Below are 18,122 nucleotides of genomic sequence, written 5' to 3' on the forward strand. Positions count from 1 at the left end.
TCAAACTTTTAGCTTTGTGGTGGTGGAGGTATTCACTAGTGACCTCCAGACTGAACTCTGGCTCAGTGCTTGCCCATCACTCCTCTTCCTCCATAGAGACACCTTGGAGAAAGAGCTACTGCTTTGGAAACTCCAGTAGAGATGAGGAATATGGCATTACCATCTTGGGGTCTTGTCATCTTTCACATGCTAAACTGGAGCTGCCTTGTTAACTTTTTGCCTAAAGGTAATCCATGATTTACAGAAGTTAAGATACCTATGGTCTGTATCAGCCTCATTCATGCGAAAGACCTATAACCTATAATTTTACTCTGATTCAAATGTGTTGTGTGCTGGTGGTATTAGGGATTTTTTCTTCTTTGTATTGACAGCACCTAGGGGTAAAAGTATGTGAGAATTTGTTGTGCTCCATACTATGCATTTGGAGATTGAGCCAGTAATATTCTAGTTAGCAGTTTTACAGAATCTCATTGACTTCAGTGGCTTTATCCTTTTCTTGCACTATAAATGAAAAAGACTCAGTCCATTAACATTTAAATTGGAGATACAGATTCCTGATGTAAACTATTTGCAATGACATTAATAGTGGGCACAGCCCATTAGTGTGAGCTCATATTAACAACATCTTAATAATATGACAGAGCTTTTTTTAAAGTTATGGGAATTTCACTGTAGCATATAATTAAATGTGTATGGAATTTTTATTGGTTATAATTAAGATGCATGATCTTTGTTTATTATAGCATTAGAAAGTACTATAATAGCTCAGAAAAGCACTGCTTGTCATGTGGTATTGCTTAATTATGGAAAAATACTATAACACTTCAGGTTGGGCTGATTAAAGCAATTAGCACAAAATTATAATCTGATGCTATTAAAGTATATAAAAATATTTACAAGCCTCCTCTTGACTATGGGAATTGGGCATTAAATGTTGCTGTTCTTAAGGAGATGATGCAATTTATATTTTTACTGTTACTATATCGGGAAGGGAAATATGAATCTATTAACTACTTATTGGGCAACGTTACCAGGAATGTTTGTGTGTGTGTGTGTACTTAAAAACATTTTCATATCCTTTAGAATCTGAAGTTATGTGTGTTGGTCTTATCCACAAAAGCTTTCCCATTTGTATTTCTCCAACCAATAATATATGATGTAGAAATGGGATCCTTCTTTTATTATCAGATCCAAAGTTCATGTTCAGGTACCTGGACTATGATAGGATTATTTTCTTCTGCCCCTTCGTCTCTACTTGGGAAACACTGTTACCAAAATTCAGTCTTTGGCACAATAATTATGCCAAAGTTAATATTTCCCCCTTGTTTATTATATGGGCAAATATCAAATGTCTGATCACCCATTCCTGTTATGAAGGTTTGGGTTCTGTGTGGATGCTGGAGGTATTCAGCATTTTAGGGCAGCTGGAACCACCAACATCACCAATTAAAATGTGCAAATCAAGGGGGTGGAGGGAATAAGGCCTTAAATATTTTTAATTATGATTATTTTGTCATCTTCTGGGTTTTGAATCTTTGGAGTGCACTTAAAGGTTCTCTCCACAGCCGTACACCTTAAGAACTCAAGTATTTAAAATTAACAAATAAAATAAAAGAACATGTCATTGGCAGTACAGGGACAGCCGTTTCTCCTTGAGCTGTTGCATCTTGGAAATAGTTTCTTCCTCTTTGCACAGTAATCTCTCCAGTTCCTTCTTGAATCTGCTACTCCAGGGAAGCAGGGAGACCTGATGATGAGAACAGAGCTCTATAAGCAGCAAGTACTGAGCAGGGAGATGTCATCAGCTGTAATAAAAAGGTATTTTTATGGTCTCAAAGTTCTTCTTGCTACTGTACATTATGCATTGAAATCTTTCAGTCCTGTGGGGTTTTTTTGTTTTTTTTTTTTCCTCCCCAAAAGAAAATCTGGGACATTCCTGCCTTATATCTGCCTCAATACGGAAGTGGAATGATATTGTTTCAGCTGGAAGAAGTCCCATTTGTTATGGTAAGATATTAAGTATGTTTGTCAGTATTTTTATTTAGTTACTCTCACCAACTTTGGCTATTTGTGTAAGTGAGAGATGGCAATCCTGTGGCAAATTGTGAGATGCAATATTTCCCTCAGCAGGCGATGTGTTCCCTGAAACTGTATTAGACTATGCTGTGCCTTTCTTTTAATGTTCCGCGTCAGTAGCTTGCTTACCACCAAATCTGTAATTTTTTTCTACTTATTTTCTGTTCTTCTCTTCTCAAACCTGGGGAGTCTGAGTTTCCATGACAAACAGATGCCAACCATCTCAATATGCTACACAAAAAATTTCATCTGTATGCAGCTCAGTGGTTCTCATAAGTTGGTGCAGACATTTAAAAAAAAATAAATAATCCAAGTCATGAGACACTAAACCAAAATTCTTTCTGTGCCTGCACATTGTATGGGAACTTACAGGTTATATAGATACCATCAATTAAATTGTCTGGTGCAAAGTTTATGAATGACAAGTAACATATGGGTGATCCCAATGATTACACTTCAGTTTGTATTGTTAGGATGCTGGCAGTAAGATATTTCTTTCTCCTGCTTAAAAATCTTACTTAACTGATGATATAAATTCTTTCAGATGAGATACTGTATTATCTGTGCTTTTTTTTTACATTAGGATTCTCTTTAGCCATACCCAATTGCGTTGACTCTATGCTGTGCGCAGTACTTCTTTAAAAATAATGTCACTATTCATGTTGAGCCACACCTCTCTCAAAGCAACAACCATAATGAGGACCTTTACTTACATTTCTCTTTGTGTGCAAGAGGACAGACTCAGCTGAGGCATGGTGCTGGGCCAAGGATAGCAAGTGGAAGAATGGAAGGTGGAAGACCGTATGATTAGGTATTTGTCTGTTGGCTAATTAATATACTTTTGCATCTTAAGCACCGAGTCCTACAAACCCCATTGGCATGACAAAACTTGAGGTAGCTAGAAAGGCAGACTGTTTTTTTAAATTTTTTATTTTTTTAATTTTTTTTTAGTTTTGCACAACCTCATTTGGGTCCTTTTTAGTGTCAGTTGTGTATCTTCATTGACAGTAGCTCTGAGGAACCATGACACTGAAATAGCCTTCTCATGGGTCTGCTAGCTTCTATTCTATCCCACTCAATGACAACTCATCCAAACTCCTGCAGGTTTATTTCATCTTTTGAACCATGTGCTTCTCTGAAGTGTCATCTTTCAGCAACTTTTCTTTCAGTCTTGGCATGCTCACCCTGGCATGTGAGGCCTTTCACAGAACAACAGTTTCCTACTTTATACTTCCAATTCTGGTTATACATCTACTCTGAACTTGTGCTGTCTTTGATTTTTTTCAGACCCAATAAGCAATGGAAATGGAAATTCTAAAACTAAATCAGTCTGTTGCTTTCTCTTGTAGTGCAGTTCTTTGACCATTTAGACAAATAGTTTGTTGAAATGATTCAGACTGCCTCATCTTCTTTGTGCGGTGCTATCTTATTGCTCTCGCATGTTCCCTGATTTCTAACTTGCTACGTTTCTTACAAAACAAGTATCACTATAAGAGAAATAAAACTAGGATATGAGGGCAGACGTACACTAGAAAAATCAAACTTTGATACCAGCATCATCTAGCTAATGGGGGTAAGAGCAGTACTGAAGATAAGCAGCAGCCAGAACTCTAGTCAGAAACTACTCATGTTTGCACTTTGGTATAAAAATTTTAACTTTTCTCCAGATACTGACTCAATTTTTCTTTTTCATTTGATGGAAGTCTGGACTACTGCTTTTTTATTAAATTAAAAAGAAAAATCACAGCTATTGTTACAGATGGTAATGAAATAGAGATTCTTTGCATGCCAAGCATGTGCTATAATGAAATTTTGCTTTGCATCTACAGCAGTAATAGCCATGAGACTGTGCTCTAATCCCTAGATACTCCTCTCCCTTACTCATAGGTGACTTGTTTAAAGTAATGTACAATAAGCACTTATCAGATTTTAGGATGGAGTACGAAACAGCTGAGACAAATGATGTTCAGCCAGCTAATTGCCTAGATTAACTTTTTGATTCTTATGTTCAATGGCAAATCTGTCATCAGCAAAGATGCAAAACCTCATCCTTTTCTGCCTGTATCAGATGTTCAGGTTTTGGTTATGAATATAATAACTAGCAATATCACAATAAGAGCAGAATTCAATGACCTCTGTTATTTCATGGTTTCAGCAGATCTGTCTTGCTGGGAGTGCTTTGAATTTTTCAGTCAACTTAGCAACATACTCTTTGATGCTCTCTTCATTATTAAGCTAATAGAGAGGCGCATGGAGGACTTTAAAATGGATTCAAGTGTGAAACCAGTAGGTAATATACATAATGAGGCCATTGCTACAGCTGTGCAGCTTGGTAGACTTAAACTACAAAGGAACTTGAAATTGGCTCTGGCTTGAGTTAGACCTGCACCTGCGAACAGCAGAGACATTGGGAATATCAGGCAAACAGTCTGGGATTTCTTAATTGACTGAAGTTATCTATGTATAAGCGATCTTGGTAAAGCTGATCTGAGGAAAGAACTTTTTTTTTTTTTTTTCCTTGTGAGGAAAACAGCAATACCCCCCCCCGCCATGTGTATTTCCCCTTATCTTTCTTCTGTGAGGTTCTGACTGCTAATACGGTTTCTTCTCTCCCTTACCTGTCTGTGGATTTTTGGTTTCCTTTCAAATCTAAATTTTCACAAGGCTTCTCACAGCAATATAATGCTATGGTATGGATCTGTCTAATAATACTAACTGGGTCTCACTTTGCAAATCCCCGAGTGTTTTCACATCTTGCTATGGTTGTCAAACACTTGCTGGTGTAACAAGGCTATTCAAATTTAATTTTTCAACTTCTCTAAGTCTGTCTATGCATCTGGAATTGGGAAGTTATAAAACGATGCCCAGCCTTGTTGTTTTGAAAAGATGGATGTTCTTGTGGCTAAGACTGGTGGGACGAGAGCAGAGGGAGGGAATAAAGGCTTCTTTCTTATCTGTGTCAAATACTTTTCGGGCCTTATAACATGTCACTTAGTCTCTGTGTATCTCTGTAGGGATCTAGTAACTGCTTGTACCTGTAGGGATAATAGCCCTTCTTCTCTCCTCTTATCCATCCCATTGTTTTGGTTTGTGAACTCTTGATAGTAAAAGACTGGTTTTTACAGTGTGTGTGTAATGAGATGGTATCTATATTGTTTCCTTCAAGGTGCGCCATAAATATTTTTAAGAATCATCTGTCAAAATACCTTAAAGAAAAAAAAAATCACATTTTTAGGAAAACTAAGTTCCCATGCTTCTGGGTTCTTATTTTTTTCTTGTAGTCCACAAAGACAGTGCAGCCTGTATTTCCTGAAATAGTCTGTGGTTTTTTTCTTCTGCACAAATTGCTGCACTGTATTTTGGAGTTGTGGTCTATCATGAGAGTGATATAAACTGGGAATCTACAGGAGCTGATGAATAAAGAGCTTAAGAGTAAGAACAGCAATTCAGGTGACTGAACCTCAGTTGTATTCTGACCAAGAATTAAATGTTTTTAATCCTGGCCTCTTGAATTGTTTGGTTTTGATATGTTGTATTTATTACAAATCTCCAGAAAATTTATAATCTGTGAAACAGGGAAATACAGTTATGGAATTTATATTTGGAATTTAAACAAGTGGTGATAGAGGAATGTAGGGTTCGGCGTTTGGAAGATCTCGCGATGTCACGGAAAGTTAGAGGGTTAGTCGCAGCCTTATGATGTGTCTGTAATCCTGCCTACCCTTGTTAGTATAAAAGGAATTGACTGCGCAATAAAAGGCGGAAGTTGGCGCTCACACTGTCTGTGTTATCTGTCTCTTTCCCTGGTCTGGGGGGTGATCAGTGATCTAATCGTGGCACCTTGATATGCGGCGAACGCTACATAATGGTGACCCCGACGTGATCGGTCGCACTAGGCGACGATGGAACTTGCGCAAGTGATTCAGGTGTTGAAAGTGTTGGCTGATGAGGTGGGTGCTCACGGAACGACTAGGAGGGGCCCCACAGGCGAATGCATCCAATGGGTGCTGCGCCGGGGAGGGATGGGCTCTCCCAAAGAAGTATTAAGTCCCCCAAATTGGGGAGAGATTCGGGAACTGTTGCTCCAGTCGGCATTCGCGGGTGAGCGCGGAACGATTACAAGCGTGGGGGAGAGTGGAGGAGGTGGGTACGGCAGGACGGAAAGCTGGGGAGTGTTGGTCGGCGGCGCCAGCTGTTTTGTTTGCGGATGAAGCGCCGGTTCAAAACCAAGGGGGGGCAGTGCCCCCAGGGACAGTGAGTCAGACTCGGACGGAGTGGGCGGCTGTGGAGCGGGGCTCACAGAGCGGTCCATCTCTGACTGAGAGCGTGGACGCGGAGGGTGCGGCAGAGACGGAGGTTTTTCCGATAGAAACGGTACCAGCGGGGACGGACGAGCCCCCTCTGCGGTGTCCATGGGGGGAGTTACGGCGGGAGGTTCGGAAGGACTTGGGGGAGTGCCTCTTGGACTGGGATCCAGGCGGGGACGTTAAGGGAGATTTGTACCGTTAGTTGAGAGAGTGGGAGGAACGGCCACCCGCGGAGGGGATAACTGGGAGGCAGCGGGGGTTGGAGACTGTGGCAGAGGAGGAAACACCCCCCGCGGGGGGAAATCAGGCGCCCTTGCCGGGAGAGCGGACGGAGCCTCCTGAGCCTTTGCCTGAGCCTGTGCCTGCTGAGCCGTCAGCTGCACCCCCGCCGGCGCTTCCTCCGGCCCCTCCCTTTCTGCCCCCCCCCCCGCCCGCCCACTGACAGCGGCACGTGTCAGCCGGCCATGGAATGGCCGCCGCCAGCGGCCGTCCCCGGGCAGAACCATCCGCCCCCCCGCCACCGCCCTTTCATCCATCCCGCCTCTCGGAACCAGAGACGGTGAAACCAACCGCGCCCGCGATAGACGCGGAGCCGCCTGCAGTAGCATTGGAGGAGAGAAAATAAAAAAATAAAAAAAAAAAAAAAAAAAGGGGGAGGCGTTTCACTGGAAAGTCCTTGAGAAATTGAAGACTTTGTCCCAATGGCAACTGGGACGGCACCGGCGGATGCTGGAGCCACTGATCCGACAGATTCTGACTAATAGAGTATTACACCTTAGAGGACTAGCAGACATTGAGTCCTTCAGAGAGGTTTTTAGAACAACATGCCTTATTGTATATAGAACTTGCTTTAGGTAAAAAGTGTGTTAAGCATAATTTGATTAAACATAGTGTGATTACGGGAAGACAGTGTGGGGTAAACGTAAAAGTTAGTTAAAGCCAAAATTAGGGGTAAGGTCTATTTCCATTAATAACCTGGGATGTGTTTCCACAGATACAGGCCCACGACGGACTCCTGTTGAATTTGCACGACCATCATCATCTGGAGCATCACAGATGGTGTGGCAATATGAATACCACCTCAGTCAAAAACTAATGTATAGGTCACCTTGGCTAACATAACAGGTCAAGATTCTCTGTGCACCGCAACCGCATCATAAAGCCCACGAACCAATAGACAAGATGGCTATGACTCGTGCAGCACGCCTGGCCAGCGAGCGCATGCGTCATAGATTGCAGCCGAGGCAGACTTTTGGCACCCGCTGGCCACGTGTGCCAAAACCCGTTCCTCTGCAAATGTATAAATACCGGGATTTTCCGAAGAGCATCGGGCTGGTGTACGGTGAGGCCATCGTTGCCTCTGTGGGGATGCCCACGGAAAGCTGGCACCTACCGATTGCTGGGCTGAGTTCGCGGAGCAAGATGACCCAAGAATGTATGGATGGTTCATCTTCCTCATAGTCCTCATGGTTCGGGTCATTAGGGGTAATGGGTTGGCTCAAAGAATTATGGGCATTATTGTAGTTATTGTGATTTTAGCTATTGTAATAATTTTACCTTGTTCAGCTTGTTAAGTAAACTTGGCATCCCTCAAATAGCACCGGCCAGGCCATTGTAGAACGAGCACATCGAACTTTAAAGGCCTTACTCGATCGGCTTAGGGAGGGGGGAGCTGGAAGAGCCCTCCTGGTTACAGGAAAACACACCTGCTCTCCGTACACAGCGTCTTCTGTTAACTGCATTAACTTCACTAAATCAGACAGTTCGAGGGGATCTGGAAGAGACGGCGGCGCAACGACACTTTACGAACACGGAAGAGAAAGGTCCCTACCCGTTGGTCCGCGTACGTGACTTTCAGACACGCCAATGGGATGGGCCGTTTGAGTTGCATTGTCTTGGGCGAGGGTATGCCTGTGTACAGACACCTGAAGGGCTACTGAAATGGGTTCCTAGTCGTATGATTCATCCTGCCTTAACCTCGTAGTGTTTGAGTGTTTTTCCTACAGGTCGCTGTCATCCTTTCCTGGCTTGTGACACCTTGGGTATCTGCTACAAACTTCTGGCAGTGGATGCGAAGCCAAGTGGGGGACCCTGATGTGTATCTGGATGACGTCCCTCTCAGAGTCCATCAATACGTGCCTTTATGGGATCCGGCTGTCAGAGCTCGCAGCCAGGAATCCAGGTGCCTCAGACATTAAGCCTTAACATCAGTGCACCAATGATAAACTTTATAGAGTAATAGAAGTAATTCTTTCCAAGCCTCATGATGTATCTGTATAACTTTCAATCTACCTCCTGTGTGAATTTCTATAAGGGAGCTCTTTGCTCTTCAGGGTAAATGGGACATTTACGGGTGTTTAAGATAGAGTGTTTCAACTTAGTTGTAGAAATATGTTTATACTCATAGTACTTTACTTAGTTATTTCTTGGTGTGGAATTGTTCATAATAATAGAGGCCAACTCGTCATAGAGAGGGGGGAGATGTAGGGTTCGGCGTTCGGAAGATCTCGCGATGTCACGGAAAGTTAGAGGGTTAGTCGCAGCCTTATGATGTGTCTGTAATCCCACCTACCCTTGTTAGTATAAAAGGAATTGACTGCGCAATAAAAGGCGGAAGTTGGCGCTCACACTGTGTGTGTTATCTGTCTCTTTCCCTGGTCTGGGGGGTGATCAGTGATCTAATCGTGGCACCTTGATATGCGGCGAACGCTACAGAGGAATTTCAAGGGGAACAAAAATTCTGATTTGGGTCATGATTTTTTTGTTTTGTTTTAGGAAGTTTTTTGGGTAAATTGTGTATTTAATGCAGTAAGCATGGACAGCGTGATGTCATATGTACATAGATATTCCAGATTATACTTAAAGACATGCAGAACTAACACACAAATAATAACAAAGAGAATGTGTGCCTGAGGAAATGCAAGTGATTACGCACTTGTGAAAATGAGAATCAGTCTGAATTTACTTCTTGTTACTTACAAGCAACCTGGGAGACCCAGTAAAATGAAGTGTAGTTTGGGAGACCTGCGTAGGATGCTGCTGCCTGTGGTCATGCAAAATATTTTTTGTGTATTTGTGTATAATGAAGGCTCATCTCTCAGGGAAACAAAAGTAGCATGGCCTTTAAATGAAAGGAGAAAGGTTTTCTTAAGCGAGAAAAGATTGAAGATGTAGAGAGAATGGAAGAGGGAGACTCAAAATTCTTAAAATAGCTTTTTTGGTTTGGGGGCATGTTGGGGAGTGAGTGAGTGGCTGCGTGGTGCTTAGTTGCTGGCTGGGGTTAAACCACAACAGTCCATCACATTGAAATATAAAGTGAAGCCTTAAGACTTTAGTGACTTTAATCAGGCTTTTCTTGAAGCAGTGAGCTTTTTGGCTTATATTCGTTACTCTGGGGAAAAAAGAAAAATTACGATCCTTGTTTCTGATGGAACTAGATAAATTCAGGAAAGTCTAATTCTGGGGGAAACATGGCTGTTAACAAAATACAGGAAAAATATATCCTTGAAACTTTGATAACTAAAAGTGACTGAAGAAATCCAAAACTAGGGCTGCCTCTTACATAGCACAAATTTTGACAATCGGCCACACAGACTTTTTTTTTTTTTAAAGGCACTGAAATATTCAATGAAGTTTTTCATTTGTAAGGATAGGAGCATATCCCAATGCTCCCAACCAGAACAGAAAGTTGCAATACCAAAAATCTCGCAAGGAAGTCTCCTCCTGCCATGAGATCCTGGGCAGGGTGACTTGAATAAAATTGTGAATGCTTCAGGGCTTGTCCAAATTGAGCAAACTCTGAACCTTTAGAGATTCACACATCAGTAGTTTCTTTGATGTGAAAGAGTTTCTGAGGCAAATCCAGGAAAAAGTTATTGTCTGTTGAAGCCTTTTGCCACTGCCCAGCTGTGGGATGGTGCCTGGCAGTGCTGCGGGCAGCAGAGCAGAGCATGAGGCAGATGTGTTCCACTCTGATGTGGGGCACAGCCACTGCTGTGAAGGCAGCAATGTGTCCTGGCAGCATGGGGATGGTGCTTGAGCCTCTGGGGGCAGGATGTGGTATGGCCATGTAGCTTCTCAGCCTGTCCTGGCATTTTTCTCAGCCCTTCACCTGAATATATGAAGTTGTAGAGTTTCAGGGCCCCGTTCACACCTGTATACATTGATGCAACTGATTTAAAGTCAGCAGAGTTGGAATTGTTTAAAAGTGTGCAAAAAATTATCAGCTGGATGAGCAAAAGGAAGGAGAGTGGACCAGAAGTCATGAGAGTTGGAAGTACTGCAGGGTTTGAGCTGATTTCTAATTCTTGGTTTTTTTATTGTTGAAGAGAGGGAGCCAGGTCAGGCAGGTGATTTCTTTTGGTGGTTGTTGTTGTAGCACACTTAAGAAAACAAATTTGGCTGATTTTGTTTATTTTGCCTTAACTCTTACAAGACTGCCTGACTGAGGTTAATAAGTATTGTGTTTCCTAGTCCTTGCAGCTGCCCCAGGCACATCAGCTGTCCTCCTGCAGGGAGGCAGCAAGTCTTCCCTTGGTGGTTTCCTACCATTACTGCAAGTCTTCTCATTGCCCAGGGCCTCCAAAAGAGCCGATCCATGTAGTTTTAACCCATTCTCTTTCTCCTAGCTTTACATTGTTAAAGATTAGGTATGGAGGAAGGAGGAGATAGAGGAACTACTCTCTTTTTTCTTCAAAAGGCTGGGCTACAAAACAAGCAGTTGAGATGCTTGTGCAGGTGTTGACTTAATAGGATAGTTATTCCTAGGTACCCACATACCCATAGACAGGCTGATGACCTTAACGATCTTTGTTGAAGTAAAATAGAAATGTATCTCCAAATACACTAGAAAGTGAAAACTCCTGATTTTTCACATTTCACTGACTTTTTTTTCCCCCTTTTTTCTTTTTTTTTGGTTTAGCTTCAGATTCTTTGTCATGGGATAGTCATATGTAATGCTTTCTTTTCTGATGGTTGGGCACCACATAGTCACTCCTGAGGTAGTAAAGTACCTTTTAATAGGAAAACTGAGGGAACAGCCTCTCATGATTCTTTGCAAGATATTATTTATACCTTTGTGATGGCTGATTTAAGTCTCAGTGGTGGCCAACAACCAGGAAAAGAGCAAGACAGTGCTTTCTAATAGAAAATCTGAATATTCCTTACAATGTTAAAATAAGGAGTATTGGATAATTTCCTTTGGAGTCAGATAAAACTAGGTTCTGCCCAGGAGTGCTGCTTTTTCTGTGATCCCTCACTCAGGATTATGGTGAGTTGATATTCTGCTTACTTTGTGTAGGCAAGTCCACATTCTCATGTCTTTTTTGTTTTAACTCTCAGGCAACTGCTCTGCTCTGCTAGCTGTTGGGGCAAAAGCTGCACTTGGACCTTCTGAGAGGCATACAGGCTGCTTTTCTCCCTTCATTGAGAAAGACTCTAAGCATGATCCGTAATCCCACTAGAACCAGATCCTAACTGCTTCTGGGGCAAATGTACCATTTGATCCTTCTGAAAGCAGCATCTTGGTTGTGGGCTGGATAACTGATGTTTCGCTTCCTGCCCCTCTGCCCGCTCCCCCCTGCCCCTGTTGAAATTCAATGGAGAAGAAAACATTTCCTTGAAGCTTTTGAAGTTAAAATTTTGCTTCATTTTGGCTGCTTTTCTGCTTTGCTTTCTTCTTCTGTACATCTTATCCTGTTTTTATTGTATGAGTCTGTGTGTTTGTATATGGAGCAAAGCTGAAGGAGAAATCCCTGCATTTGCTTTTCATTTTGGAAAGTTTTTAAGACTTAAAAATCACAGTAGTCTGTCTTTTCAATGCAATAATTTTGAAGTAAAAAAAAAAATTGTCAGGGATCAAGTTGTAATAAAAAGTTCTTGTTCTTTTCTGTTTTGATTGAAACCACTGAATTGAAGCTACTGACTTATTTAGTGGGAAGACTGAAAGCCTCATACTCCAGGACATTGTAGCTGGAACTGCACTAACTTAAAACTAAATTAACATACTAGACAATAAAGCCTTCTATATGTGATTATTCTATAAAATATTTTTTTTTTTTGTGAAGGATTGTAAGGGCATAATATAAATAATAATGGGAAATATTCAAACTTTCAGTCTCCTAAAATTAAAACAATCTAAGAATAAAGTACACTAAGAAACAGTATCATAATACTAATGGCTACTACTATACATCAGGGCTATTAAGTTCTGAATACTGATTTTACTATAAAGGTAGTGGGAATGTGTAAGTGTCATTGCATTTGATAGTCTGGCTTGGTTCATTGTAGGAGTTAAAAAAATAAGTGAATTAAAATATGACTAAATATTAAATTGGGGAAATTCTACCTGTTCCTAGATTCCTGCTTCATGCATTTTACCAGCAGCAGTTCAAAGCTGTGTAATGGATGTTGAGACATTAAGCAGGGACGCCTTAGTAACATACTTAGGAACGCAGAGCTTGTAGCTGCACGCGCGACTCCTTGATCTACTCATTGCTGGGAAGTCGAGGGGTTTTTGGCCTTACTGAGGCCATGCATATACCTGGCTAAGGAGTTTGTACTTGTGGCAGATGGACTCTGCAGAAGATTAAATATAACTTTCCCTGAACTGTAATTAATACAAATCATGTTGTTTTCTTTTTATACCATATCCAGCTAATTTAAAAATGCAAATCTGAAATCTGCATTCTTGTCAATGAAATCCCCTAGGGCTGTTATTGTACATCCTGGATTTCTGAGTTCCTACTGTGGAGGAACTGGATTTTTCTAGGCTTTGAGTTGGGACCGTATTGTATATTTCTGCCTCTGAGATAGGCCAGGTGCTACTATACTGAATTAGACCTTGTACCTGTTGCCCTGTACTGGTCTGGCAAGGAAAACCTCTTTCCTGTGCTGGCAGTCCTATGTTTTGGATTGTTCTGAGCTGATCACCATGCTTTATATTATTTCTTTTACCTAAGCCTCATAATTATTTTTAAACTCAGGAGCTGGTCTTCTAAAAAACCACACCATTTTCCTGAAGAGTTGCCTATAATGCAAATGCATAGTATAAATATTTTGTCAGCTTTCGTATTTCATATCTATGTGTGTGTGTGTGGAGAGAGAGATATCACCACAGTTTAACTGAAGAATGTGTGCTTCACATGTTGGTCTTAGGTTAAGTACAAGGAGGAGCTCATAACGTTCTTCGCATCGTCTTTCATAAGCATTCTGGAAAAGCTGGCTTTTTCAGTAATGAAGCTGGCCATATTAATTACAGCACATTTGAAGATTGTATGTTTTATTCTATCCATAGATCTGTGAAAGCTGGTTTGCCAAGTGTTTTTACACATGGGTTTTTGAGGAGAGTTGTCCAAATCTGACAGAGGTTGCAGTTCTAACACTTACCACGTGAATTCAATGTGACATTTTTGCCCTAGGCAAAATAACAAATTTTGAGAAAATTTGTCCCAGTGAGAATTTAATACTATTTTCACTAAGAAATGTCCGTATTTTCAGTGTGAATCACACTTGGTTTATTATCTTGTGAAATAGCAGTAGTCAATCTTTGCAAATATTTTACTTTTGTAAGCAAACCAGTGAAAATTCAGCATAAAATTTTGGGTTTCTGTGGAAGTTTCTTTTTTTCCCTAAGTAAGTAGAATGATTTTTTTCTTTTTTTTTTTCTTTTTAAATTTCTTCCTATCTGTTAGCTCTGGTTTATTGATGATGTTTCCCCCCTGTGCCTTTTTTTCCTCTCTCTTTTTTTTTTTTTTTTTTTTGGTCAATAGATTAATCTTAAGTGATGACACAAGAATTTTTAGTAAGAAGTTCATCCTATCAATTGTTGATAGGGCTCGCTGTGAGTGTAAGTACTGGGCCAGGTCATAATCTAAGATCTGAACTGCAAACAGTATAGGCTGGAATAAACAGACTTGACTAACTTGTACTTGCCAGGGATTTGGCCCAAGTATTTTGGCTATGAGAAAGAAAACTAATGTTGGTTCTAAATTAGCCAAATGTGAAATATTTGCATTTACCTTGGTGATAACTCACAGTTAGTTGTATTTTATAGTATCAAGCTTAAATAGAATAAACAATTTTTTGAATCCTGTCATCCTACACTAATATAATGGGATGTCTACTAATTGCTCTGAAGCATCTTCTTTAAAGATAAATAACCTTTGTAGTGGAAATAAAATTAAAAATTATTTAATTGTATGCTGACATGCTAAAAGAAGTACTGTATATAAATGGCTGTATCATTAGTTTTGCCAGGAGGCCTGCAATGAATATTATTAGCAGGGGCTTTGAACTGAAAGATATGCTCCCCATGAATAATGTAAAGTAGCAAATAAGATGGTGCATCCTAACAAAACAAACATATATTTTAATCTTGAATTTCATTTGTGAGTGGTCTGTAGCTGTCACTTCCATCCATGCAATAAGAATTCTCAAAGACTATCATCTGCCCCATTTTTTTTTCCTGGCTCCTGTTCATGATTCCCAGTATTTCTAGCTCCTTTTGCTATCTTCTTGAAAGTCTTCTCATCTCTTATAGTGCATTTGCCTCCCACTTCTTTCCTGCAAGGTGTTAATCTTTCGCTGTGCTTCTACTTCACATAAGAAGTTTACATGCTAATTTTCACTTTCCTTGATTTCTTAAAATGCTTTTAAAAAAATCCATATCTTTATGTAGCAATGGTATTCTGAAATTGTTAATACTTTTTTTTTTTTGTTAAAATGCCTTGTAGGAAGCAAAAAAGGCAATAAAACTCTTTAAGTGGCCATGGTTATGGAAATAACATGAACCACTCTTCTATACTGTGCCTGAATGTATGAGCAACTGCTGCAGATTTCTGGGCACCATGGCCAAATCCTCACCCTCCACAAACAGTATATTAATTCTTGTAAGAAATGTTCAAGATGTTTCAAATTTAAGGAGTAAAAAAAAAAAAGACTTTTAGTGAGACTTTAGTGAGGGGGGGGAAAGAGTCTTCTCAATCTGCTCGCTTTCTACCAGACTGATTCTTACTGCATTGTGAATTCAGGGTAATGTCCTTGAAACCAACACCTGTAATCTGGATTTGTATTTTTTTTTTTTTTTTTTTTTTTTTTTACTGTGGTGTACCTCATCTGGTCCAAAACAATAGTTACCAATAGTTGCAGAATACAGTACCCAATTCCTACAGCCCTTGAATGCAGCTGGACTGGCATCAGGTTTCCATCCAATGCAGTTACAGTTCTTGCTAATGAATTCTGGAATACAGGGAGGTGTCAGTTCACTGTGGGTTAGTAGCTGAATGTCAAGGCTCGAAAGTCTGAGCACGTCTACTCTGAGAAGCTGGCATAGCTGGAGGTCAGGGTGGGTGCACAGAAGTAGGGAGGGAAAAGAGAAGGTTGGAGGAATGGGGATGAGGAACTGAGCCTGTTATTCCAAATCTTCAAAGCAGCTGCTCCCAGACTTTTCTGCCATGGATCACTGTTGATCTTGCATATCCTTCTGGTTGCCTACGAAAAGAAGGTTGTTTAACTCTGAATCTCGGCTAAGAAAGCACTATCTGATAACGTGTTCTTGCTTTGTTTACTGTACTGTTCTTTTAAAAACCAAATGCTGTTTTGTGGTGTGTGTTGGTATCATACCAGAGGAAATATTCTGTTACAAAGTTTGCGTTTGCCTTTCAAGTTAAGGCAGGAAGAGCGAGGCCTGGTGGAGTGTTGACACCGATGGTAGTGATGGACCTGCTGGACTCTATTCTAGTCATCTGAGCTGTGGGGCTTTTCTTTGTTTAAAGACAACATTTATATGAGGTCAGAATGCAATACTTCTGTTACCACAAGTTTTGTTACCACTTCCAGTTGTTCTTAGCTTGTAAGCGGTGGCGGCCGTGGGGGTTGTGGCCTGTGGGCCCTGGCCTGCTGCCTGTGGGAGAGCCAGGCCCCAGCCACCTGGAACTGCACCTGCCTTGGGCACCATGTGAAAACCCAGCAAAAGCAACAGAGATTTTTTTTTATCCCCCCGCCTCCCCGTTTAACTCTCACAGTGGCCTTGTGAGGCCAATGAATTATGTATTACTTCTTGATTTCTCTCGCATGCTTATCTGCATTAACTAAGGTGGTTTTACAGCAGCTGGCTGTTCCTTAGCAGGCCGCACCCGCAGGGAGCTTGCTGGCCAGGTGCTGCTCTGTCTGGGCGCCAGGCCGGCTAGATTGGGGTGTGGACGCTGGCTTGGGCTCAATGGCTCCCAAACCCCCAGTGCTCCTGAAGGACAGGGCTGCTGTGCTGCCTGAAAGTGGTCATCCTTCCTCACAGGTGTGTTTAGCATCCAGTTATACATTCTCTGTTTATACATGGCTGTTTCTGTTTGTGTTTCTCTATAGCCAGTTGCCTGCTTAGAAAACGTACATATTTTAGATACAAGGCTTTAAAATGTTTTATGTTGTTGCTCACCAAAAGTTATGTGCTGTATTTTTCCAGCACTTTAACTTTTTTTTTCTATAAAGTAGAATATTTTCCCTAAGGAGTTAACTAATATCTCTGAAGCGTTCTGAGGTTAAGATTTGAGAAGTCTTCAATATATGTCCCTGATTTTCTGACTCTATTGCTTATTTGTTTAGTCTGATGGGAATAGGCTTTGTCTACTGTGCTTGAAGAAGAAAAGAAGATTTTTGTGCTCCCAGGAGGCGAAGGCAGTTTTCATTGGCATTTTAGTGAAATATTAAAGGCAAAGCAGATTTGGAGGGACACACTGCAAAGGCTGTCACAGTGATCAGAGAAGCACTGGAGTGAGGAAAGGGACAGCTAAATGTGTAGGTGGAGAGTTGGTCCATTTGTGCAAAGGTATGAGTAACCGAGGTTATGAATTGGTTGCAGATGGGAGCTGGCAAGCAAGAAAAGTGGAACAAAATTATATTGACATCCTCGTGTTGTCTAAAGACCACTACAAGACCATTAGTATTGCTGTGTAGCCAGCAGGGAGGCCCTGTCAGGGTGAGATTTTACTTAGGCAACTGGTATTGATTTTTGGTCTGCCGCCAGGATGTAGGAAGGAAAAGATTTTTTTATCCCCCCCCCCCGCCCCTGCCGCCGTGTCCATATTCATGGCTGCAAAGCAGTATGCCTGGAGCTGGGATGTAGGGTTCAGAGTGGCTGTGTGCTGTTGTGACTCTGGCTTTATTGGCGGAACAAAATGAATCCTTTGAATTGCCCTTCAGAATTCTTGCCTTGTCTTTGCTTATCTCCCCTCTCATGTCTCCTGTAAGGCCATTCTAAAACGCAAAATTAAGAATCCGACACATGTGGTGATGGCTTGTACCATCATGTATGGAAAACTTTCCTTTTTTTATCTCTCTGAATTAATTTTGAGTGACTTGTTAGTGTCACTTGTCACCCAGATTGACAGCCCTGTGCTTGGCCCCAGAGCAGCAGCAGCCACAGCCGTGGGGGCTGCAGCTCTCCCCCAGGGTCACTCTGGGTGTCAGGGGCAGGAGCCACGGACAAACCTCATGGCAGTGCAGGGAGAAACTCTAAGGATTCAAGCCTCCTTCAGTTTCTGGCCAAACTCTGATTCAGATGCTGCCAAGTAAAGCTGTTAGTAGTGTTTCTGTGCTTTCTGTTCTAGAGAAAACTGATTAGGGGCCAAAAATGGGCCATAAAGCAGCTATCAGGCTGGGGTAGCAGCTCTTGTTCTTGGGTCTCACTTGAAATGGCAACCTAAAAGGGGAATAGTTTAGTACTTAGTCACTGCTCCTCCTCTTCCT

The sequence above is a fragment of the Haliaeetus albicilla genome, chromosome 8 (genome assembly GCF_947461875.1).
Source record: "Haliaeetus albicilla chromosome 8, bHalAlb1.1, whole genome shotgun sequence".
Taxonomy (NCBI): Eukaryota; Metazoa; Chordata; class Aves; order Accipitriformes; family Accipitridae; genus Haliaeetus; species Haliaeetus albicilla.